The following is a 27,250-nucleotide window of genomic DNA, read 5'->3' on the forward strand; positions in this document are numbered from 1 at the left end:
AAAAGCGAATTATAACAGAAAGCAATAAATAAATAACTTAAAACAAAGCACCAAACTTGAGGTATGAAGTCGCAGAGATTTCAGAAGTGAGAAGTATTATCAGAACGGAATGCACGTTACGAACCTGGCTCCGAATGTAAGCAGTAGAAAAGAATTAGATGCAGTATTTTTGATAATCTAAATCAATTTCCTTCAACATGTATTAAAAAATTGTTCCTATAACTAGTGTGCTGCTCTTGCAATGTAAGAAGGTAGTAACTTCATATTCTACGGGTTGACGCGCGCTACTGTTGTCCTTGGCCACAGTGCTGTTCTGTTGAATGCACGGAAGATGGAATGCACACTTAACTGTGTATGTAATTAACTGTATCGAAGTCTTCTGATGTCTTCTCTCTCTCTCTCTCTCTCTCTCTCTCTCTCTCTCTCTCTCTCTCTCTCTCTCTCTCTCTCTCTCTCTCATTCTCTTATAGTTCTTTATTATTCTCTTAGGAAATAGTTCATCTGCTTACATATCATATACATCGCGGCCATACATTAGCGGCCAGTTTGGAAGGTAGTAGTTCCTCTGTCTCTCACTAGAAATGTCGCCCTATCTAAGCGTAATGCTTAGTGATAAAGACACCTTGACGTACTTCGCATCCCAGGGGTTGTTAATTGCTTAGCCGTCTCGGATAAGCCTAACTATTTTGACATGGCGCGTTGATGATTGTTGTGCAACCCGACAGGATTGTAAATGTTGTGTCTAGACAACGTCAAGGGATGCAATCACTAATAGAGACCACGCGATGGAAATTTACCAAACGCCTCATTGCGATACTCATCCATAAAGCCTGCTTCCAACGATCACATTGTGAATTGCTTCGGCTATTTCGTAGTATGTCGTCATAGCTTTGAAAGTGGGGAATGTTACCTAACACTTCTCGCCTCGTCGAAGCGAGCAAGAACCAACAAGCATGAAGCGGTATTTTCCAATGAGCAATCTCAACTATTAAACGTGTGCACTGTTGCGGCGTCTCCTGCCTGAATCCGCTAATCAGAATAATAGGGAAAGTTAGCGATCTCCTCTCATCCGTGGCGGCTGCAGCAACATCACGTCGTCTGCCACACTGAACAGTAAGCGGACCATGACTACGTTCGGGATGCGTGTGTTCTAAGTGCTTAGTCGGGTATCAGGCGAAAATTTAGTAGCGCCACAATCCCCCCCCCCCCCCGCGTAAGCAACTACGCAGTAAATATAAGCTCCCGGGTAGAGCTTTCTATTGGTGCTGTGAACAGCGTTCCCATAAGTTCCCGCGTTTGCGAGAATTGCGGAAAAGTGAGAAGTAGAGCAGGTTAAAATAAGGGCGTTCCTAGCCACCATTAGACCCAGCATACCTTCATAATTACCAGCAATAACAGTGTCCGAGCGCCACTTTCACTTTCGCAACTTGCCAGATGCCGAGTGTTTTGAGAGGTTTGAAAGAAATAAACAGTAATGAGCACAGGGCAAGTGCAGAGCTTAGTAATGCGCAGCATCCAGCGATTACTATATGCATGACGGCGCATACGGCTCATGACGGCTCATATATGCATGCTGATGCATGACGGCTCATATACCGCTCGCACACCACGCTGTTCGTGTTTCGTGTGCGGAAAGAATAACGAGGTGGAATCGACGCATTGCATGCTATTCCTTGCATTTCGCTTTTTGGTAAGCACGTGTGAGTGCCTTTGCTTTTGCGATCGAAATGTTTCTATTCATCCTGGAAAAGTAAACCGTCGATTTCTATACATGCAGGTCTCTAAGAGAGTGACTTCTCCTTATTTTAAACGATGATGATCCCTCGAGACAGTAGAGGACGTTGCCTAAGGCGCAGCTCATCGCAGCCACCCACCATGTTTTGTTCCCTTCTGCCATAATAGAAAGGACGCTCTGTGTTTGTGTGTTTCATTTCTTCGAGGGTGGGGACAACGCTGTGTGGACAACCACCCAAGTGTTGTGTAGTATGGGGATTATATATATATATATATATATATATATATATATATATATATATATATATATATATATATATATTCTTTCTATTACGGCAGAAGGGAACAAAACATGTGGGTGGCTGCGATGAGCCGCGCCCTAAGGCAACGTCCTCTACTGTCTCGAGGGATCATCATCGTTTAAAATAAGGAGAAGCCACTCTCTTAGAGACCTGCATGTATAGAAATTGACGGTTTACTTTTCCAGGTTGAATAGAAACATTTCGATTGCAAAAGCAAAGGCACTCACACGTGCTTACCAAAAAGCGAAATGCAAGGAATAACATGCAATGTGTCCTTGCATTTGTCCTTGCAATGTGTCCTTCCATTCCACCTCGTTATTCCTTCCGCACACGAAACACGAACAGCGCGGTGTGCGAGCGGTATATGAGCCGTCATGCAGAAGTACAGCGCTACTTCCTCCTGAGCCCTCGTGTCCTGCTCATTACGCCTAGTGGCCCCAAGAATTGTACGCGGCTTAAGCGACTGCGAGTAGGGCGCTCCTCGACTTCGTGTTGCACAAATGACCTCCTTACGTCCGAGCGATGATCTTACGCAGCCGCTGCATGTTTCCTTGCTTACACACCGATCGCTCGCGTGATTGCCGCCGAGGCGCTGATGACACGCAAGAACCGAGCTTTTTTTCCCGTTACGGAAGCCCAGCGGTGTCATTCCGCAAAGGTCCCAGAGAGCATAGAGAAGCAGTGGTGCTTAAGCTTTCATTAATAACCCCAACCCTCCGGCATCTTCCTTTCTCAGCTCTCAGAGCTCCTCAGTGACGCACGCCCTCCAGCACTCGTTCATCTTGTAATCAGGTTTCCGAGGGTTCCTCCATTCAGGCCAGCTACACCCCCGCCGCTAAGTAGCAAGCGACACGTCATCTGCAGACCGAGAGCAGACGACAACATCGGTTCGGGAGGAGTCAGTCGCTCGTGTTACCCGCGACAGCCAATGTTGTTTACAGCTGCCCGGGCTGGTATATATTATTTACTATAGCCTGTGCGTTCTGTCTTGTCAGGGTAAAGGCAATCGTTTGTTTACTGATGAGGCATTCGCCGCTTCTTTGTGACCATTTAGACTTGCTAGGGCATATGGATTCTTGAGGCACACAATAAAAGAAAACGCCCTTAAGCCTCTCCTTCCCCCGTTGCCAAGATGCATATTGAATCATTTGTCCTTCGCCTTCGTTCTCGCAATGCATGTATGTCCATTCATTTGTCTCCTGATGGGCTCTCACCATTGTTCCGGCTTTTATCTCTTTCATGCGCAAAAGGTCGAGGGCGCTTGTAGAACGTGAGGAAAGAACTTCTAACCTTTCATCCCGCCTGACCAACGTTGCAGCGTTCACCATTCTCACGTGATAGAGATGTCCTCGTAGCAAACTTAATCCACGACTGCTTCTGTCGAGTCTTCGCACAATGATACTAGCCTTCCGAACGACCAGCCTAATGACGCTACTGCCCTATTGGGTGAGGAGGAATGAAAAGGAGGGGGAGTGTGTTTTGGGGAGGGCACGGCTGTCTGCGCAAGCTGCTGTAGATTGCACGAGCTCTTTTGACACACCACCACGCGCGCGCGTCTCGTGATGCGAGTGTGCTGCTGCGGAGCACGCTGCGTCAGTGCGTGTCGTGCGTGGAGCTGGCCTTGTCTCGCCGATCGATTTAGCGGATGGTGTGGAGCTTAATTGTTCGCTTATTAACGGTCTCGCAACGAACAAGCCTTACCGCCCCCTCCCAGTCGATGCTATACACTGGCGATTTGCCGCTACGTATAGCGTAGCGCGGCGCGCGTCTTACCACGTTTTTTTTTTGTAACTTCTATTTGTAGGTTATGTGTTATTGGCCACTTCTTAAAAATGTTGATTATAACTGAGACTCGTTGGCTCGCCTCTTTGCCGTCGATGCTCGTTCACCTCGTCAGACCCCGTTTTCGATCGAGGCGGTCTCTAGAGAACGCGCGGGAGAACACGACGCGTTGGTTATGTATGACCACGCATGGCTCCTTGTGCAGTGGTTTCTTACGCTTGAGGGAATGTCAGCTTTACGCAGCTACTTTGTTCGTCCATGCTTGGTTGTCGTTATATTTTGCAAGAGAAGGTATATTGTAAGCTTCGTCGCTTTTTTTCCCCTTGTTTCAAGCAGAACATTCTTAGTTTTTATCCTCCTCAGATGTGTTGAAGTGTTTGTACGCGCACCTGTACTTTCCATTCAAAGATGAAAGCTAAAGACAGAAATTTTTGACGACTATATTTTGCGTTATTTTCGAATGGCACGTGCGGCGAAAGCGAGCATTTGTAGCAAAAGTAGTCAAGGGCTTTGCAAGTTACGCAGTCTCAGTGGTCTTCGCGTGCGAAGATAATACCACACACGTATCGTAACTAGGTTTTTCAATCGAATCAGTTTCCTAAGTGGGTTTCGAAATATGCCTTTCTGCCATCAACAATTTTTGGCAGCTACAGGATGTAGCACTTGCCCTCAGTGATCGAAAAACTATGAAGCATGTGTTCCCTTACAGACATGAGTGTCGCGTTCAGCAGCACTGATTTTACCAACAGTGCGACACTTCGGTAAATGTTGCAACAGAACTGCTTGTTGGCCTATTTGGTGCTTGCTAAAAGGCATGTTTTTTTGCCGCAAGTTGCCTCAACTTGCGGCGAAAACATGTCTTTTAACTTCGGTAAATGTTTAACTATTTTCTTAATTAGTTCCCTGGTCATGAAGTACGCAATCTATCATCTGGTAAAATCTGTGTTGACTTGCTTCACACTCCAATACGGTACTTAACCCGAATACAGATTAGGATTTATAATATTAAGGAAGAAAAGTCCACGTACAACATTTCACGCCATGTTGATTGATTGATTGATTGATTAATTGATTGATTGATTGATTGATTGATTGATTGATTGATTGATTGATTGATTGATTGATTGATTGATTGATTGATTGATTGTAACAATGAGCAAATTAAGAGAAAGAACACACCTGCTGAGAATGCAGGCTGGCGAGAAAGAGGAATAATCAAGATTCTACTTGAATTTTGTTCACGTTAGTCTCATATAATGCTACATCGAGGATGCCATTTTACGGCAGAGTACGATGAAAGCTGTCGCGCATTCCCTGCACTCGTAAAGCAACACGCCACCCTCTCGCGTACGCTAGAATTGTCCAGTAGGCGATATAGGGCTTATTAAAAATTGAATTTTCGGGCTTTTCTTACCATAACAACGATGCCATTATGAGGCATGCCGTAGTGGGGGACTCGAACTCGGGGGACTCGGACTCGGAATGGTACACGGGTTATTTGGATTGGAGCCATCGTGGCCAGATGCAACCACTACGCCATTACGGCTGGTAATCCAGGCGTTATAGTTGCTTCAATGTTATTTGAGAAATGCCTAAGCAAGAAAGAAAGTGTCACAACCTCCTTGCCTCGTTTCATTATTTTTAATGTACACGTTTGTCCTTATCGTTGCTGTCTTACAGTAACAATAAAAGCGAACCATTGTGAGAAAGTACCTCAGCTGCGACATCTTGCTGAAACGACAAAAGCGCTTTTGTGCACCATTAGCATCGACAGTCACCCCTGGCTCTACACATCGATCGATTCGTATTGATCAAAAAAGAAGATGAAAGTCGGCTTACGCAATACAGGCCAGGAACATTATCGCTGTTCATGAATGAACTCATTCTATTGGTATAGGCTCACTCACTGATCAATACTAGTCGCTATACTCTGAAGTTGGAACGCACCAGAAGCAACGCTTACGCAAACTGTCGCAACGCCAATGCTATTGGTGAACTGGTCACCCCACAATTGATTAGTTGCAAAAATTCGCAGAACTCACGGCGGACGTCGATTGCTGCCATGCAAACAAAAAAGTGTTTAAGTTCCCAGTAGAGCAGTTTGATATGAGGAAAATTTTGTAATAAAATTAAATGCGAATATCTGAGAGGACCGACCTTCGGTTCTTTTATCGAAAGCCAAATATGCACATATGTTAAAAAATAGAAAAAGCATGGAAAAAACATCTCATTTACGTTATGCGGCAGATATGCTGTATCGCTTTTAACTGGTTCTCATGCCAACTGAGAGTCTTGTAACCGAGGAACAATGGAAAGGTGAACGTATCTGCTGCACGAATGACTACGCCAGTAATGACTTACTGACCACTTGCATCGGTCCTTCTCCCTGCAAAGTTCAACAACTCTTGTCTCTCATAGTATTCGAAGAGAAACGAATAATCGACACTTCGAATAGTGAATCTCTGAATCGAGTATGAATTGAATAACAAGGATGATTCAATTCTTATTCAATAGTTCTAAAATTTGAACGCCTAGTAATTCTCACATACTCAAATGGCATGGTTATATGAACACAACGAGACATGTATGGTATGGTGGCACGTCTTCCGTTTTACGATGAGAAGTCGTCTGGAACGTGTTTGGCAACTTTGGTTCTTTCCAAGCAATTGTGCCCACATTGCTTTATCTGGAACTGCATCTTTCTGTTGATGACGGTGATTTCACACCGGTCCTCGTCCCCGCGGCTAATGCAATGGCGCACTGAAACAATGCGATGCTCTGGAGCCAGAGTTTACAGCCGCCGCGTTGGCTTAACGGCTTTGGTGTTGCGCTGCTAAGCACGAAGTCGCGGGATGAAAATCCTGGCATTTATGTGGGGCCGAAATGCGAAAATTTCCGTGTCCCGTGCATTGCGGGCGCGTTAAGGACCCCTTGGTGGTCAAAATTAACCCGGAGTGCCCACTACGGCGTCCCTCACAATCAAGATCGTGGTTTTGGCACGTAAAACCCCAGAATTGGGTCAGCCATAGTTTGCTCATAGAGGGATTCCGGTGTTCAGGTACGCACACGCACACGCACACGCACGCACGCACACGCACACGCACACACAAACACACACACACACACAGAGAGAGGGGGGGGGGGGGCCGCATTTCGATGGGGGCGAAATGCGAAAACACCCGTGTACTTAGATTTGGGTGCACGTTAAACAACCCCAGGTGGTCGAAATTTCCGGAGTCCTCCACTACGGCGTGCCTCATAATCAGAAAGTGGCTTTTGCACGTAAAACCTCCTAATTATTATTATTCTTATTAGTAGTAGTAGTAGTAGTAGTAGTAGTAATATTATTATTATTAGTAGTAGTAGTAGTAGAGAGAGAGAGAGAGGAATAGAAAGATATATTTTGCATTTGGCTCCTGTGAGATCAAATGCTTAGTGTGTTCGTGCTGCGTTATGCCAGACCACTAGCCCAGGCCAATAGCCTCTCGAACACGCACAGCCATCTCGGTTTCCTGACATCGCATAGCTCCCACCCAACGTGCACATATGTTGCGTATCCCAAGAATGTATCACAAGGAAACCGTAACATCAAACAGCAGTGAATATGCGGTGTCCGCGGTGAGTATACAGTGAATATGGGGTACGCGCTCATGAGATAAATTTTGATCATAGATAGGATGGTGCCTGACAAAACGCTTACAATGCTGCCACACGTTCAGCATACTGTAGAACAAGAGATCAAATGGCGCGAGGAAAAAAACGCAATCGTATCCACTCGCACAAGAACTCGGAAAGGGGCAGCATTGAGCACCTCGAAATAGGCAAAATCGAAAGTGGAGTTTTATTTAATGCCATGATGTATCGCAAGGGAACAGCCACAAAGAAGGGACCCACAGAACGCGTCTCTTCTTTGCGGTTGTGCCCTTTTGCTGCATCAGGCCATTAAGTAAGCACCGACTAGTCCAGCAACATATCCTTCTGTGGACCTTTATATCTATGTCAAGGACCAAAATTTTGCCCATCTCTGGGAGCTTTTGTGTGAGTGGATTTCAGTGCGATTTGTCTTTCTTTTCACTCGTCCTTTGATATCTTGGTATATATTAATACGGTAGTAACATGCCAAACCTTCTTTTCTTTTTTTTTTTGGGGGGGGGGGGGGGGGGCTAAGCTATCCATCATTAAAGTTGTTCTCACCAATACGCACGCATTTAACTACTGGTTGATATTACGCTTCCGTTGTGAGGCATTTTTGAATACGCAAAGTATGTGCATGGTGTGTGGGCTATGCGGCGTGAATAAACTACGATGGCACTGCGTGTTCAAGGAACAATTGCCTTAGGCGAGCGGTATGGCATAACGCAGCAATAGCATTCTGAGCAGTTGACCTCGCAGGACGCAAATGCAAAATATATATTTCTTTGTTCACTACTGTACATGCAGAAAAATTGTACATGTAGGCCCCCGCGAACGAACGTTGTATGTTCGCACGTGGACTAGGTCAACAAAAGTTTCCTGTCTAAACTGTGAAATGTCTCGAATACCTCGCCTATCATGCATGTTGTTCCCAACTGTTCATTCTACTCTCCACTGTGAGAATGCTTGGCACTTCATAGATCCAGGCTGTGTCTGAAGTGGCGAGTGATCTCTCTCTCTCTCTCTCTCTCTCTCTCTCTCTCTCTCTCTCTCTCTCTCTCTCTATGTTGTCGGGTGTGTGGTGCGCACACGCTTCAAAAGTTCATATACGCTGCTTCGCTGTTGAACTCGTCGCTATTTTAAGCTAATGGATAACTATACCTTCTCGGTGCATCCCCTATGTACTCAAACCACACCCCGCGTTGTGTTAAAACACCAAAATGCAGCTAAAGAAAGCACTCGCTCAACTTCGAGACCTTCTTTCGCGTGGGCGACATTCCGTCTCTTACGAAGCAAGTCTGCTGTACATTCGGTTATTCAGCACAATAGCGCAAGCGCGACTGACTCTGCATATGGAGAACGCTAAGGGCGCCTTGGAGTTCTCGCCTCGCAATTACTCGAGTTCCTGAAGGAATGTCGGGAGGACCCACTCTCTTCTTCACTTCAGCCCAGTTTAATTTATTTGGGGCTTACATACAATGCACAAGGGAGCGTGGGGCATCGCAAAGTTCTGTTTGCGGCGTCCTGACGAATTAGAATGAAAGACGCCCTGGCGTCAATATTTGCGCCACAGAACTTCACCTTAAGGAACTAGTTAGAACCGGGATAAACGTTTACTGTAGTGAAAGTTGCGTTGAACGTGATTTGTAGCTAATATATATTCGGTTTGTCTCGCCACGACCACTGTTCTCGCTCTTCTTGGTCACATTATCAGCACTATCAGAATTTTAATTAGTAGGAACAGCACCGCACGGCTGAATTCTTTATTCTTTGTTAGCCGAGAACAGTTGTACAACATAAATGACTCAATAGTTCCATTTCGTTCAACACAACACCACAGATTTCGCCACTGGCGTTGCTTTTCCCGTTTAAATATCCCTGGTATTGCGCAATTAGGGCGACTGTTACGCAATCACGCAAGATTAAAATACGCCAACGTTCAGACTATGCCACGAAAGGCTTCTACATTGACGGTGTTGATTGCAACGGAGGAATTTAACGAAGGCGTCCTTTATACTCTACTATCGCCACACCAGTGTTCTCTTAATTTGCTCCCCTGATGGAGCAAACATCGTTGCCTAACGATGGCGCAAGAGAGCTGTTTTCGGCGTTCAGTTTTCCCGCAACGCAGGGCTATAAGATAATTCTCGTTACTTCATAACCTGAAAACAGTGAATGGCATTGGCATTCTGGCCGACACGCCTCTTTCGCAAAGGCAGTTGGGACTCTAGCAAGACGTAAATTTCGCCGAGCTGCGAGACATAACAACGGAATCTTTATTTGTATTTTTTCGTCGTCGTGTAGTTTTTGGTCTCGTAAACGCGTACGAGATCATAAAACACCTATTTTTAGTGTAACATCATTCCCAGTAAGAAACCGAGTACAGTTATATTCTTGCTAGACAAGCCACGCGCTTTTCTAGGTTCGCGAAATTGCCCGCGGAAACAGTTTCACACGAAGCTCTTGAAAAGAAAAAGGAAATCCTAGCCAGAGTTTTTTTTTTCTCACTTTTTGCTGCAGCACTGGTCCATTAGGCTCGGCATGCGACGCGGCAGCTCTTGTTGCTGTCCTAATAGTGCATGGGAAGCTGCATTGGGAAATCCAGAGCTGGCGTGACCCAATCAAGGTTCATGACTGGAGAATCTCTTCGTATGCAACGAAGTTATTTTACAGTGAAGCTGTATATGGCTTGGGTTCCGTGCATTTTTGTTCTTCGTGAACAAAAACTATAATCATGAATGGCTCATACCCTCGTAAGCGTTCATGCTCCCGTAAGCAAGCAAAAAATGCAATGGCTCATAGCCCCGTAAGGCAGATGCTAGAAGCACTCAGCAAAGTGAAGCGAACGGTGCTTAAATTCTTTATAATCACGCATACAACATACACAACAGCATCTTGATGTTGAAAACTGTCATCATCAATGGCTCATACTTCCGTGAGCAATGGCTCATATCCCCACCGTAAGCAAGCAAAATATGCAATGACTCATAGTCTCGTAAGGTTCGTGGCTATTCACTTCGTGTGTTCTCTGCGAGACACTACCCTTGTTGTCGCTGATTTCAACGTGGATGTGTCGGTACCAAAAGCGAGCGGTTTTTTCGTTCCGTGTTGCAGACATGTTGCAGACCTTGCGATGGCACACCAATCCGGCCCAACCGACCACCCCGCGGCGCATATGCATCGATTTGACATTATCAAAGAATGTGATTGCGGTATCGAGTGAAATAATGACCAGCGATCAAGACAATAAGTGAGTGCGCGTACCTTTCTTCGCGATGACCACCCATCAAGACAATAAGTGAATTCGCACCTTCGTTCAAAATTATGTGTCACCTCCGTGTCGTGTGGTAAACAGCTTCGCTTGTCAACCACCTTCACAGAGTGTGTTGGCTCGTGATATTTTTCCGTATTTTATGCGAATCCTTACTCTGTATTGCCCTAAAATGATACTTTCAGCACCTATGTTGTGTGTCTAATAAAACAATGCAACTGGCACTTCTTTTGTGCCACTACAATTCACTAAATACCTTTCAACAAATTTTCTTCAAGCACATAATTTATCTGGCATTTAAAGAGGTCACTGCTCAAGGCATGCGTAGATGCCCCGAGGCTTTAGCACTAATTTCATGATATGTGCACATATTCGGGAGGAAATACACTATCGCCTCAATCACCTTCCCCTCTCCCTCAATTACCGTCCCAGAAGCTCTTGCTTACGTGCAAAGGTATAAAACTGTGTGAGCACCGGTGCACCTCACTGCATATTTTGGTCGCGGATACGTCGAAGCCGGCGGTAATCTAAAGGTTACTGCAATGTAACAGTCAACTGCAAAAGCTTACTGGAACATGAGTTCCGTGAGAAATGCGAATTTCTCGTCTATTATGGCAAGGCGCATCGAATGTATTGTATCACTGTGTAGTTCAATAAAAAATGCTTCAGAAAAAAAAACGGTCAAAAGCAGACTTGCCCCCATGCTTCGCCTGAATTATTGTTTATTTACTACTATTATTATTTTTGGCGAATGTGCTCTCTGATTAACGTTTGCGTACAACTGTCCATGCAGTGCGCATTGACTGGCTTAATTCATCTCCCTACAGCATCTTCCCTCATTGTGATGAATTAAAATGGCAATAAATTTAGGCAACTAAACATTTCCAATTTTTGTGCTAGTATTGCAACTACCAATAATGGATGCACAGTTTTCACAGCGTGAACAGTCTAGCTAATATTGCCTGCTAGCAATAGTCACTCTTCTGTTTAACGTCACAGTAGACGACGTTGTCCTTGCGTACTAGGACCGCAGCCACGCAAACATTTACAGTTTCTGTTTGCGTCAGCTTCTTTCTATCCCTCGCTCTCAATAACTTCGTTGTAGCCTGTTCCTTTAAGCCAGCAATTGTCTTTGAGATGTCCGCGGCACAAATAAACGCCTATATATATATATATATATATATATATATATATATATATATATATATATATATATATATATATATATATATATATATATATATATATAGTCGGCACGCTGAAAAGGAAGATCGTTGCCATCGCGTGGCTCGTACCCATTTCGCACTCTGGCTGCGCCCTACCTGCTGGTGTGCATTTTTGGCTGCTGCTCTACGACCCGAATAAAACCACTTTATAAGTGGTGGAGGTGCTGGGTGCAACAGAAATATGGAACTTCGCAATCGGACACTGCAGCCCGTCTTCATTATGCCGGAATAAGGACCACCACAACCACCCGCTGCTCCGGTGACTACCGTGGTCTGCCCTGGCCCGTTGCGTCGACGCAACCCACCAATCTTCAGCGGTGCAGAAGAACATGACATACAAGACCGATTCGCTGACTACAACCGCGTGAACATCCACAACCACTGGGACGACTCCAGAAAAACTGAATTACGTGTCGTTTTATTTTAGCGGTGTCGCCAGCATGTGGCACCGCAACCATGAACGTGATATCACGACGTGGACGGCCTTAAAAACTAACGTGACGGGGGTATTCGGGCGCCCCGCCGCTCGCAAGCTTCGCGCCGAGCAACATTTGCATAGTCGTGCGCAACAGTGCGGGGAGACATTTACCAGTTAAATAGAAGATGTCGACCTCTATAACAGCGTTGACGTCACAATGGCTGATGCCGAGAAGATCAGCCATATATTAAAAGGCATTGAAGACGACGCCTTCCAGATGCTGTTGGCGAAAAATCCGGCGACACTCTCTGAACTCGTCAGTCTCTGTCAAAGCTTCGACGAACTCCGTCAATCTCCTCCTCAGGCCACTTCAATGTCGAGCTTGGCTGCTGCCCCGGATAACACTTCGCTGCTGCTACAGATCAAGTAGTTCGTCCGGGAAGAGGTGGCTCGTTGGCGTTCTCTGATTCCACTTACGCACGGCCAGTCTAGCTCTTCGTTGGCGCCCGCTCTCAAATGTGTCATCAAGGAGCAAGTAGCCGACCACATTTCGCCTTCTCTCCAGTAGGCACGGGCTTAGTAAGTCGAAGTCGTTACGAGGCCTGTACCACAGACCTACGGTCCCCTTCGCCCGCCTTTGCGCCCGCCCGTATCCCCTCCAGTCCGGCCACGGGTGCAGTATGCACGACCTCAAGACGATTGGCGCACGGAAGACAATCGTCCGATCTGTTTTTATTGTGGCCGCGCTGGACACGTGTCACGTCACTGTCGCTTCTCTACACCGAACGTCCCCGACAATTTGCGTCTATATGCACCATGTTACCAACAACGCCGCAACTATTCAGACACCTTTGAATCTCCTCCTGCCGTCGAGACTGCATTCTCTGCTCGCCGTTCGGCTTCTCCTCGCCGCCGCTCCCTTTCCCTCATGCACCGTCGGCGGAGCCCTCTGCGCCAGGAAAGCTAAAAGTCGCAGTTCAGGAGGCAAGAAGTGCGGTGTCGGCGAAATGTATAAGGCCTCACACGTCCCCGAAAAACGTTATTGAAGTCACAATAGAAAAAAACAGTGACCCTAGCACTTGTGGACACTGGCGCTGCACTTTCAGTGATAGAAGCCTATATTTGCCTCAAGACAGGAAAAGTGACGACGCCACCTTCTAGACTGTTCCTTCGGACTGCCAGCGCGCAGCACGTCGAGCTATCCAGCGCCTGCACCACTGATGTGGTTATTCAGGAGGTCCTTTATATCATAGAATTCATCGTGTTGCCATCATGTTCACACGACTTCATATTTGGTTGGGACTTTCTCTCCATACTTAATGCGATCATCGACTGCGCCCGCGCCAAAATCGAGCATTTTCCGTTTTCGACCGATATTATCACTGACCACAGGAACCCTTGTTTCAAAATTGCCGTTTCAGAAGACGCCGTTATACCTGCCTGCTCTTCCGCTCTTGTCAGTATTTATTGTGACTCTGTAGATGGCGGTACGGTATTCTTCGCTCCGCCTGAAGTCTTAGTTCGCCGCCGTTCACTACCACTGCCGTTCGCCGTACTCGAGTTCGAAACTGGTGCCTCTCTCATGTGCGTGTCAAACCCATCGACCGAACCAATTACATTACGCCGTCATGAAAGCCTTGGCAAAGCAGAGCCACTGGTCTCATCTTTAATATTTGACACGATGTACGACTCCATTTATCTTGCCGCGTTCTTTTACGCCAACTATTGCAAGTGACCTTTCGACGACGCAGTGCGACGAACTTGTTCACTTTTTCTGAAACTTCTCTTCTCCTTCGGACCTACAAGCAACATCACTCGGCCGCACAACGACTGTTTCTCACACTATCGACCCTAGGAGCCACGCACCCATTCGACAGCGTCCCTACCAACTATCGGCGACCGAAAGACGGGTTATCGATGGTCAGGTGAACGATATTCTCAAACGCGATGTGATCCAGCCTTCTAGTAGTCCATGGGCATCACCAGTTGTCCTAGTTAAAAAAAAGCACCATACGATTTTGCGTTGATTATCGAAGGCTTAACAAGATTACCCGAAAGGATGTATACCCGTTGCCACGTATCAGCGATACACTTGACTGTTTACAAGGAGCGGAGTTTTTTTTCTTCCTGCTTAGATCTCCGCTCTGGCTACTGGCAAGTGCCCATGGCTGACTCTGATTGTTCCAAAACCGTGTTTGTAACACCAGACGGCTTATATGAATACACTGTAATGTCATTCGGTCAGTGCAACGTGTCCTCCACCTTTGAACGCATGATGGACGGCTCCCTGCGCGGCCTGAGGTGGCATACTTGTGTCTGCTACCTCGATGACGTTATCGTCTTTTCCCCAGATTTTCCGATTTTCCAGATTTCGCTACTGTGATCGCACCATTTAACCAACTTCTCTAAGGCGATAATCAACTTTCTACTTCGTCGGAAGCCTCTGATGATGCCTTTACGACTCTTCGCCGTGTACTTACGTCTCGGCCCATCTTGCGCCATTTTCATCCAAGCGCACTTACAGAACTTCACTCTGACGCCAGTGGCATCGGCCTTGGTGCGTCTTAGCACAAGGTAAGAACACTAATGCCCGAATACGGCATCGCTTATGACAGGCGTGCCCTCACAAAACCTGAGGCCACTTACTCAGTAACAAAAAAGAATGCCTCGCCATCGTATGAGCTCATTCAGATATTTCGACCATATCTCTACGGTCGACCCATTGGCGTGGTGACGGATTATCACGCTCTTTGCTGGTTGTGTAACCTCAAAGACCCTCAGGCCGCCTCGCTCGGTGGGCCCTCCGAATCCAGGAATATGATATCGGTGTCGTCCATCGCTCTGGACGCAGACACTCTGACGCCGATGCCCTCTCGCGCTTCCCAGTGACTTCAGACAGCAGTACTTCTACCTACAGACATGATATTTCACCACTTGACATACTGGACATGGCTTCGGAGCAACCAGAAGACCCTTGGATCATCATGATATTCAATGTTTCGTCAAATCCTCCGGCAGCTTCGGCACCTCGAGCGTTACGCCCATAGGCGCAGCATGTCACCGTCCGCTACGGACTTTTATACCGCCGCATGCAACTTGCACAATGACGGCCGCACATGGGTCTTAGTAGTGTCCCGCCACCTTCGAAAAGATTTATGCGCCGCATTTCACTCTGACCCGCAGTGTGGTCACGGCGGAGCGTCAAAAACCTACACACGGCTTCATCTACGATATTATTGGCGTGGGATGTACAGCTTCGTCCACAAATACGTAAGCTCCTTCATTGCCTACCAACGACGCAAGTGTCTCCCACATCGCTCCACAGCCCCTCTCCAGCCACTTCCCTGCCCAGCTCACCCCTTTGACCGTGTCGGCATTGAATTATACGGGCCTCTTCCATATACTGGCGCTACCAACCGATGGATCGTTGTTGCCGTAGATCATTTGACACGATATGCTGAAACCGCCGCCTTGCCTGCCGCATCAGCAAGAAAAGTCGCCTCGTTCATTCTAAACAACTTCGTTCTCCGCCATGGCGCACTTCGTGAACTGCTGAGCGATCGGGGTGGCGCATTCCTCTCGGACGTTCTGCAGTCACTCCTATCTGAATGCCAAATTATTCAACGCACTACTACTGTTTATCATCCACCGACCAATTGCTCAACAGAACGATTCAATAGAACTATTGGTGGCATGCTATCAATATATGTTGCGTCTGACCGCTCCAACTGGGATCTTGTACTTTCATTCGTCGCATACGCATATAACATTGCCTCTCAAGCCACTACCGGATTCTCACCATTCTTTCTCCTTTATGGCAGTCATCCCTCCAGCACCATTGATACGGTTCTCCCGTACTGGCCGGACCCTGCTGAGTGCTCACCTTTTCTACTGTCGTTCAGTACGCCGAGAAATGCCGACAACTGGCCCGTTCCTTGACGTCTGCTCAACAGTGCCGCCAAAAAGAGCGTAGTACCTCAGCCCACCCCCTCACGCTTTCCCCATCGACTCACTCGTGTGGCTTTGGGTCCCACCTGTTGTTGCTCCTGGCCTTTCGTCCAAGCTCCTTCCGAAGTACCACGGGCCCTACCGCGTGGTTGCGCAACCATCACCGGTTAATTAAGTGGTCGAACCCGTATCGCCATCTTCCGATCTTCGTTGTCGCGGGCGAGAGACTGTGCACATCGACCGGCTCAAGCCGTATTACAATCCGCTCACCTCTTCCTAGAGGTGAGCGCAGTGTGTGTGTGTGTGTGTGTGTGTGTGTGTGTGTGTGTGTGTGTGTGTGTGTGTGTGTGTGTGTGTGTGTGTGTGTGTGTGTGTGTGTGTGTGTGTGTGTGTGTGTGTGTGTGTGTGTGTGTGTGTGTGTGTGTGTGTGTGTGTGTGTGTGTGTGTGTGTGTGTGTGTGTGTGTGTGTGTGAAGAGCCTGTAAGATGTTTACAAGACGTACCTAGACTGACAAAATATGGGCTGATAAGACAGCGAAGGGATACAGAAAAGTACAAAAGGCACTTTCAATAAAAGAAATGAATGAAACTTTGTCTGTTTTTGCTTTGACTGAAAAGAAGGAGAAATGTTTCATGAAATGAACATTCCGAGCCTCGCGCCAGCAAATTAAGTAATCATGAGATTTCCAACCGGTTGATGCTTCTTTCTGAGAACAATAAGAGGAGCATAAAAAGTGAAGTTTAAACCACGCGCGCGCACACACCGAAAGCTAAACACGAACACAATAGAAGTACTGAATAACGGTCCAACTTTTCTTGAAACAAAGCACCGTCGTCAGAGTTATCTTTTGTTCTTCAACGCTAACATGTTCAAATTCCGGACATGTATTTATCTTTTGTCGTTAATGTAAGGTGAGTCGTTCCCATTAAATTAAATTCTTCCTCGACCACAATTTCCTTTGTTTCTGATGTAGCATTCACCTCGATAGCGATATTACATTTTGATAATATCTGTGTGAATTGGATAAGTTGCCATTTGCGGCCTGGGATGGAATGATAAGTGTTAATACCATCTCAAGAAGAGGACACGTTGTGCTGTCTTGGCGGAGTAACACTGGACACGTGGTAATGTTGCCGAGTTTACACAGTACGCAACCGCAATAATAACTGAGAGCATCCAACGTTAACTTTTTTTTACATTTCACCATCTGTCTACCTTGCTGAATCGCCAATGGCTTTTATTGTAATCCTAGATATGTCTAATCATCCACCCGTGATATCTCAAAGCAATAAATTGCATTGTTACTGCGTAATCGAAACCTTTTGTCTCCTTCTACGCAGCTTTCGACCATTACCTTGGAGATAGCAGTGAGACATACAACAGTAAGGCGATATTGCCCGTCTACTTCTGTTGACTGAAATCCTCGGCGCCGAGATTACTTTTGTGCAGGCCGATTAAAAGGTCGCAAGTGCAGGCTGCTATACCATCAGCCACTGTAATCTCTCCGGGCATCGAATTCTGACATCAAATGAGAAAGGCGAGATGACGGAAGAAAAGGACGGAGAGAAGGCGGGATGTTAACCAGAAAAACGTCCGTTTGTATATCCTACGCTGGAAAGGGGAAAGGGAGATTAGAACGAAGAGAAGGGGAGAAGTAAAGATGTGGTGAATATGTGCACGCTGGCGGATTGAGCCTCACCAAGATGAAAGTCTGGTTTTCTACCCTACGCCGGAGTGAAAAGGGTGCAGGGATGAAGTAAGTTTACATATATAGTACACAACCTCAATAATTACAGAGAGCGTGCAACGTTTTTTACATTTCACCTTAGTCTCTATCTTTCTAAATTGGCAATAGCTGTTATTGTAATCCTAGACATGCGGAATCGTTCACCCGAGATATCCTTCCTCTGATACGAAAACACGAAATTGCATTGTTACTACGTAATCAAAACCTTTTGTCTCCTTGTACCCAGCTTTTGGAAATGGCTGAGTGATACAGTAAGACGAACAACAGTGAGGCGATATTGCCCGTCTGATTCTTTTTACTGAAATCCTCGGTGCCGAGATTACTTTTGTGCAGGCAGATTAAAACGTCGCAAGTGCCGGCTACTACACCATCAGCCACTACAATCTTTCCGGGTATCTAATTCTGATACCAAATGAGAGAAGAGAGAACGGAGGAAAAGGACAGAGAGAAGGCAGGAATATGTTTACCAGAAAAACGTATTTTGTCTATCCTGCGCTGCGGAGAAAGAAAGGGAGAATAGAAAGAAGAGAGGGACAGGAGGAAAGACCTGGTGAATGTGTGCACGCGCGCGAACCATGCGACGTAATGCTGAAGGTCTGCTTTTCAACCCTACTCCGGAGGGAAAGGGGTGCACGGATGAAGCGAAAGAGAAAAAACAAAAGGTGTCGCTATGCTCAGAAGCGCACATCGTGCTACACGTCGTTATTGGTATCAATCTATTTCAGGGACTTCCTCAATCGCCGCGTCGTTGTTCTTGAACTACGCATGCGGCCATGAATCACGCACGTTTGCCAGTGAGAATGTTATCGAGACCAGGTTGTCGAACGAACTCTGGAGGAGAAGGGGCTGTCGTCGTGAATAGAATGTGAGGATATGTTCGGCGAGTTCTTCACACCAGCAAGTTCCTGCCGACACTGCAAATTTTTTTATAGTATCAGGTTGTGGATTCTACGCCCAGAAGTGTACTGCAGTGCGACTAGTCATGTATCTGTGCACAAGATTTCCACGAGACTTCTCGAGAATGCGCTGAATTTGCGGCGGAAGGGTAGTGCCCTTTAAAGGGGTTTCCGCAGAATTTCGAAACGAGTGAGTACGTGAAAATACAGGTGGCTATCACTTGCGAGTAATAGTATTAAGCCGAATAGTATTAAGCCTGTTTCACTTCCCATTATTTTATACAAACTTTATCGCGTTGCAGATAGGTTCCACCATCCAAAAGGAACATATTTTTAAAAATTTTCCTCTTAGTAGAAATTAGGTGGAACAAGATTACGTGTGATATGCAATAACAGTGACAAGACGCTCCGCTGATGAACAAGCCTAAACGTAAGGGCATTCGCTCCGCATAGGTACTGCTTACAAAGGGGAATGTTCTCAAAAGTGCGTTTCACTTACTTATTTGAAGTAATGTGGAACCAGATTAAGAGTGCATAGTTGATAATTGCGTCTGATGTTGAAGCTTACTGCTCGAAGCCACAGCTGGGCTAAAAACATGACGTAGGAAATCATTTTGCCTGCTTTAGCATATTCAATAGGCGCCATGGCCTAAGTACACGGACGTTTCCGCATCACGATTCGGTCAGAGAAGGCCACGGTCCCAGAAGGAATCGAACCGTTGACCTCATGCTGATCAGCAGAGTGCCGTAGCTGCTGAGCTTTCGTAGCGGATACACTTATTATGTGTACTAGATCATAATAAGGAGTGCAAAGCAGGGTGTACACATTCTACTTGTAGTGCAGACATTTTGATCTAATATACGGTGTGTCGCGATTTTGAAGGTAGCCATGCATGTAAACAGTGCTGGAATATTTCCGGATCCAAAACTGCAGCCGCAACCGGAGGAAAAAATATTTGATTTAGCTCTAGCCAATTACAGATGATTCATATTTAAAATAGCGCCAAAAAACACGGACAAGGGAGCACACAGGACGAGCGCTGTCCTGTGTCACTCGCGCTCGTCCTGTGTCCTTACTTGTCCGTGTTTTTGGCGCTGTTTTAAATATGAATGATCCGTACCAACTAGCTTGCACCCAAACCCTTCTGAATGACAGATGGTTTCCATGAGAAATAATTTTTAAGCCTTGTATAAGTGTGCAGCCTAAAGCATAAGAAGTGCTGCACAATTTGAATGATTGCCGGAGTTTCCCAAGGCGTAGAATTACATTGTGTTTAAAATATTTGTCGATTTTCGATCCTTAAGTGCGGCTTATGGAGCAATGTGCCTCCACAATCTCATCTTCCATGTTTGTTTTCCTAATCCCCAAATCCCCCTTACCCAGGCGTACTGCTTTCTCTTCTGAGATCACACATCAAAATAAAACTCATTCGTAGAGAATGACTTGCAGGTGTACTCGCTTTTTTTTTCTGGCCCTAATATGCAAAGTACACCACACGAAATAACTCGCACGTGAACCAATGAGCAAATATTGCTGTTTTCACACCGTATCACTGTTACCATGCAGTCTGCCATGTTTATGTACGGAGTGGAGACAAGGATCTCTAAATTGCATTTGTTTTCGAGTAGCATTGGTATTCCTAACGGGAATGTGCATAAGCAGGTATTTAGGGCCTGCCAAATTGCCGTGTGAAACTTTTTTCTTAATTGACCCATAAATTGTACGTTTATGTAAATAAAGGCAATTCAAGTAAATTCAAGTAAATTCAACAATCCAGAGGGCTTATTTTGTTGTCATTTGCATCTACAGATGGTCCTCTCAGAGCGCGATCTTGAAAACGGCGTTAAATATTTTCTTTTTGTAATAAGTCTATTCAAGGATTTGTTGGTGCCTGTAGGTGCTGCCAGAAACTACCCATCTGTGTCGTAATAATTGTGCTCCATACAATGATTTTTATTACGCCTATGACCATAAAAAATATACAGCGACGTTATTTGTAAAGTTCATGCACAAAACTATTTTTTACGTTGTGGTTGTGCGCTACACAATCTACTCCACGCAAGTTCGATACGGTTAGCTCTCGAGGCATGTTAACTGAGGAAATCATAGAAGAGTATCAAAACTCGCTTATACAGTTTCGCTGAGTGATGTATCAGTTACTCAGATTGACATACATCTGCGAAGCATTCTTTTTCCAATGGTACCTTTTAGATTGGATTTTCAGTGCAATCTTATCTGCAGTGTTCCTCTCACCTGTACGACTACGTCAAGTGAAGCGTGTAATTACTTCTTGCAACTTCTCATTTGTAGGCGCATAAATGCTCGAAAAAAAAGAAACCGCCATGAAGGCTAGCTCACTAAGAGAGTAGATGTGCTCAAGAAAAGATTGTCTCGGTGTCTCGCAGGCATATTATCTCGTATTATCTCGCTTCACTCAGCATGACGTCCGGGCGCAAGTTGCATTAGCCCATCCTACGTGTGAACTCTAGGCCTAACGGCTCTATAAAAGCAAATAGCCTTTCTTTTTCGCCCTTTCACCCGTTCTCGTGGTGGTCCGTGGTCAGACTTCTACCGGCGATAACAAAGGCGCCGACGCGAAATCCACGTGGAATCGCGCAAACGAGTTGCAGGGCCTTTTTTTGGCGCTGAACGCCATCTGTGTGATAAACCTGCTGTCGAGCGAGAGCGTTGGGCCGCAAGCAAAGGACAGCTCTCCTACACAATTCCTCCGCTCTCTCCATTTGTGGGGGCCACGGGAGAGGAGCTTAGCGGCTTCATCCTTTATGAAATCGTTCAATGATTCAACTTAACTAAATTCAACCTTATTAGCCTCACTACAAAAAAAAATATATTCACCTTGAAACGCGTCGTTCCGTAAATAAACCGAATACTTTTGTAGAAGGGTTCGACTATTCGCTTACATTGAAAATCACTGCCGATGGTTTAATAATAATATTTGGGGTTTTACGTGCCAAAACCACTTTCTGATTATGAGGCACGCCGTAGTGGAGGACTCCGGAAATTTTGACCACCTGGGGTTCTTTAACGTGCACCTAAATCTAAGCACACGGGTGTTTTCGCATTTCGCCCCCATCGAAATGCGGCCGCCGTGGCCGGGATTCGATCCCGCGACCTCGTGCTCAGCAGCCCAACACCATAGCCACTGAGCAACCACGGCGGGTTGCCGATGGTTTCTACCCAATTTCTGGGTATTCAGTGTTCATGGGGACGTTACATATTTCTCACGTAACCTTTTCGAATGAGCTTTGTTTCTCGGTTCAGTAGGCGTAGCGATGTCCGCAGCTGTTGCTGGCTGACCGGACGGCCGATCACGGAAGCTTTCGATTTCTGAATCTCCGACCAGACGTTCGTTCAGTTGTGAACAGTTCAGGGGTTTCCCGTACTGCGCACTATTGGCGCGACAGAATTTGGGAGCGCTGCCACTAGCAACTTTTCCCAGCGCTCCGATCACTCCGTTCGCTGAAAGCGTTGTTGACGTCCTCCTGGCACGGCGGCGTCATTTACTTTGGCCTGGCAGGGCAGTGCTTTCATTCCTTTGTGCCTGGATATCGTGAGGGAATGCCAAATTGCGTTTCACGGTACGCCCAATGTAATGAAAAACACTTTTGCGCAGTGAAACTTTCCTCGATCCGCAGCGCATGGCGAAGAGTACTGCTGTTTTAGTTTCTTGTTTGTTTCTACACCACAGTGGCGCGTTGACAATATACATAAATATTTATTGCCTTTTTTTCAGCCTTTGTTGGGAAGTTTTGCTTCACGGCAGTTACTGCATGCGTTCTGCTCCGTCAATATTGTGTTCTTAACTTCGCGCCCAAAAATTGTGATGTGTTGCTTTAGGTTGCGCCGGTATTTCTTGCATCGTAAGGCGCCTCTTTTTAATGACTGTCACCTAGTGTCGTTAGATAATCGCGTGTATACTCATGCTTTTGGTACTGTCTCCAAGAAAGCACAATATAACTAAACATGCGCTCTGTTAATATAGGACATTTTTAAATATATTTTACGTTACCACAATACAGGGATTATGATACGTAAACCTTTCATGCAAGGATTGCCTAATATAATACGCAGAACGCAGGTTCTCAAACTGATTCTATTTTTATTCGTCGGCATTCAGTTCTATACACGCCGGTTTACTCGGTGAGATGGTACCGAAGGACGCGAAACCCGGGATAGTATGCTAAAAAATTCGCTTGAAAAGCTATCGCGCAGAGATGTATGATTGTGCAATTTATGGAAGAGTGACAGCCGAGTTGAAAGAGAATTCTCAGCATCGACGAAAGTCAGCTATCAGAACACTCAACGGCTTCGACAAGGCGGAATTTACAATCGATTCAACCGCGATAACAACCTCACCGTTCGACCCCATGAAGCGCCGCATGAATTATGTATAGAAACTTTCAAAGAACAATCGACCCGAGGTTTTATGTCTGGATTTTTTTTGCGCCCCTTTGTTGGTTGTATTTCTTTCTTCACCTTCCTTCGAGTCCCAAATAGCAATCTTGCAGTGAACCTAACCCAACGGGCGAACAGATCTAACGAAAATATTTAAATAAAAAAGTTTGAACGGGGATATCGTGAAATTGACTTGAGAGCACGGAACTGAAGAGAAGTGTAAAGGGAAACCAAGAAAATCTTACGCTTTCACGAAAATGAAATCTTTTGGCGCACTTCGGAGGCTCGGTGTCATCAGGAACGTAAATGGCGCAATAACGGCGAGTGGAGACTTAAACAAGCCGAGCTTGATGGCTTTCTTAACCCCTTCCATCCCTACGCATCTTTCTTTATACATAATATGTTATTGTTTTTTCTATCTTGTATATTTATGAATAGCTCTTTCAACCCAAATATTTGGGGTTGTGATTCTGCAAGTTGCCTAAAGCCTGCTGCAGTTTTTTTATTTTTGTTCAAGGTCGGGCAAGTCATTTCACCCTTGAGAACCGAATGCTACAAGTGGTAATTAGCGCATGCTGTTTCTCTATCTAGCATCAAAATTTTGTCGAAGTATGAAGACAAATACATGCTAGGGATATTTAAGGCGCTTACAAAGGGGTAGCGATCGCAACCACGGAGGCCCTGCTGTTCGCACGATGCCAATCAGGACTCGTACTCATTATTTGACCTTTCGTCACTCAGCTTGGCCTGATTTGCTTATTGGCTAGTTATTTTTTCTTGCTTGTGTTGATTTTCTAGTTATCTTCATGTCTGTACAAACAGCTCTTCTAAAGTAGCAGGCTGCATACAGTATGGATGACGTGCTGGCTGGTCGTAGGGCTGGCGTTCCTCATTATGAAGAGTTATTTTCCTTGCATAGAACTCTGGGTTCCTTCTTTCTTCAATAAGTGAATGTTTTCCTACGTATCCAAAGTTAATGGAGTAACAGGCCGTTTGCTGCAAAGGCCTAACTGAATATTTATTTTTTTCTTCTTTTATTTCAAGTAAGCATTTGTATACATATATGTACATGTCTCTGAACGTAATAATAAATATTTTGTGATATATAAACTTGGTTTTCGATGATGTCAATAATTGGAAAATTACACATTTCGGGAAGGATCAAAAATGAAGTACGCACCGATTTGCAATGGCTGTCTGACACTCAGACTGGCTGACAAAGGCTGCCCATTAATTCTGGGCGTTCCAAGTTGCTTTTCTTTTTTCATATTACCTCTAATCTTTCATTCCTGTTTATTTTGTAGGAAAACCCCTCTTTTCGTACTTTTCAGATTTAGCGGTGCGTTCTCTCATTAATTAAATGCATCTATTTTCTTCTTTTAATTGACCCCCGCCTTCGTTAATGAAGTGACACCTGGCCGTGCTATTAGAATTTCTTCCAAACCACAATTATAATTTTCTCTTCTATGCAAATCGGCAGAAACTGTTCGCGCTGGTAGTCTAATTGACGCACCAATAATTGTCCGTACTTTCCATAAGAGCAAACTTGCATTTTACTAAGGAGAAGACAGATGTTTTACCAAACACTCCTTTCGTGCGTTCGAAAACAGTATCCCTCTCTTCAGATTTCATTAGTACGTGTACGTTTCCAGTAGCAACGTATTTGTGCGAAATCTCTCAAGTAAATGTTGATTTTCTTGGTTGTCTATAGGTTATAACTGCGGACTATTGATTACAAGTCAGTTCCTGATAGAAAATAATTGACTCGAACCCACAAGCTCGTTCTCAACAGCGCAAGGTCATAGTCATTAAGTGGCGAGTACTGCGGAGGCCGTGGCATGGCCTTGGTCTGCGGGGTTCTTGAATAAAGTTTATTCTCTCTCTCTCTCTCTCTCTCTCTTTCTCTGCGTATGAAAGTTTAGTAAAATGTAAAAAGTAAAAAGAAAAGAGTATTTTTCACTATAATCCATGCCCCGACGAAAGCATTAGCAAGTAAATATGCTTTGCTTTCTTCGTAAGTGTGCTCCTTCTATCTGAACTACGTGCTTACCAGACTGTTGGAACATTCTGCCGGCTTTTATAGGCGTTTATATATATATATATATATATATATATATATATATATATATATATATATATATATATATATATATATATATATATATATATATATATATATATATATATATATATATATATATATATATATTAGAGAGAACGAGAGAAACACCGACAAATAAAATACATACGTTGCGACCGCATTAATCGTTCACTGCACAACACTTATATGATCATAGTGGCCATTCTCTACCAAATTAAGCGTGCTTCGCATTACTTAGATGTCAACTGCAGTTGTGTCTGCTTAATTGTTTTTTTTTTCTGTCCATCCTTAGCGGCCGTCGTCGGGGACGCTGGGGAGATAAATGAGACCGTCGTAGCGTCCTCTGACAAGTGCAGGGTGCCTAGAGAAATGAGAGATAAATTTCGGGTTAAAATTTATTTTTATTAGAGCGAAATTCCAATTAAGTTAAAAAGAAAACTTGCCGCCTGCGATAGTGAAACCTGCAACACCCACATTACATGTTGGATGCGGTACTAATTTACCTCCTTTATTGGGATGGCGACGCTAATAATAAATTTATTCGTCAATTCAATTCAATCCTATATATTAAGTTTTAAATATTGGTTTCGTTTTCTAACGCCATTCTTCACTTCTTTTCGATTTCTCTTTCTTCTATAATAAGTGGTTCCTTTACTAGCTACAAATTTGGTTTGTGTTAAAATTTGAGCTAAAATTACGTGGTTAAGTCTGCACTGGGAATTCACAAGCCATGATAAAAGAAAAAAGAAAAAAAATACGACGGGTTGCAAAAGCCACACATTACTACACAAGCCTTGAACATTTCTTTGGTTGTCAAACGACGAGACAGCAAAATGAAAGCAAACAAAATAATTAAATGCGTCGGAACTTATGAACGTAAGGCGTAGAAATTGTACGGTGTAACTAAACAACTCCGAGGGTACGTGCCGCAAGAAGAGAGAGAGAGAGAGAAAGAGGAAAAAACTAGATGAAATAAATTAGCCACTCAATAACTGCTGCCGTTAGCGCTGCGCTTTCCACCTGTCTGCTTAGAAGTTGTGTTAAGTTAGTGTTGTCTAATTAATGAACCCGTTAACGGTCGAGTTAACACACGCCTATGCATACGCCAAGGAAGAAATGCGCCAGAAAGCAATCGTTTTCCGAATATCGCACTTCATTGCTTCATTTCCCTCTTTCCGCGTTCAAGCGGAACAATCGCACGTGGATACCTTGTCTCGGGAAAATCGTGGTGTGTGAAGCATGGAGCCCGCGTGGCGCCAAGTGGGGCGAAATGGAAATTCTGTTCGAGCTAAAAAAAAAATAAAAATTATGCTACGCTGAATCTTTAACGTAATTGCGTAACGTCCGTAAATAGGACAGCCCACATATTCTTCCCACTCCCCTACTGGCTGCTGCGGCAGAGGTGGTCACTTTCCACGCCGGCTTTTGTGCCTCTGGAGACAACGCACACATAACTAATCGGCTTATACTAAAAGTGACCCATACTAACGCTATAGGTGCTCTTGTTAAAGTAACCGTGAGACACTTTTTTGAACATATAGTAAGACACGTTGCCCGTCTGTGAGCCAAATATTACTGCACCACATGTAGCAGGCAGTTTACAATCTACTGTCACACACCATAAAAATAGCTTGCGCTCGCTTCCGTATTACCTTCACGCAGCGTCACAAGAAGCAGATGGTCCACCAACGCGACTGGCTGATTTCAGGATCGCGAGACAATACTCAGTAATACGTAATTGCTCATTTTTAGTTACGCAAATGAAAAATGTATAT

Source organism: Dermacentor variabilis, chromosome 8 (assembly GCF_050947875.1).
Source record: "Dermacentor variabilis isolate Ectoservices chromosome 8, ASM5094787v1, whole genome shotgun sequence".
NCBI lineage: Eukaryota > Metazoa > Arthropoda > Arachnida > Ixodida > Ixodidae > Dermacentor > Dermacentor variabilis.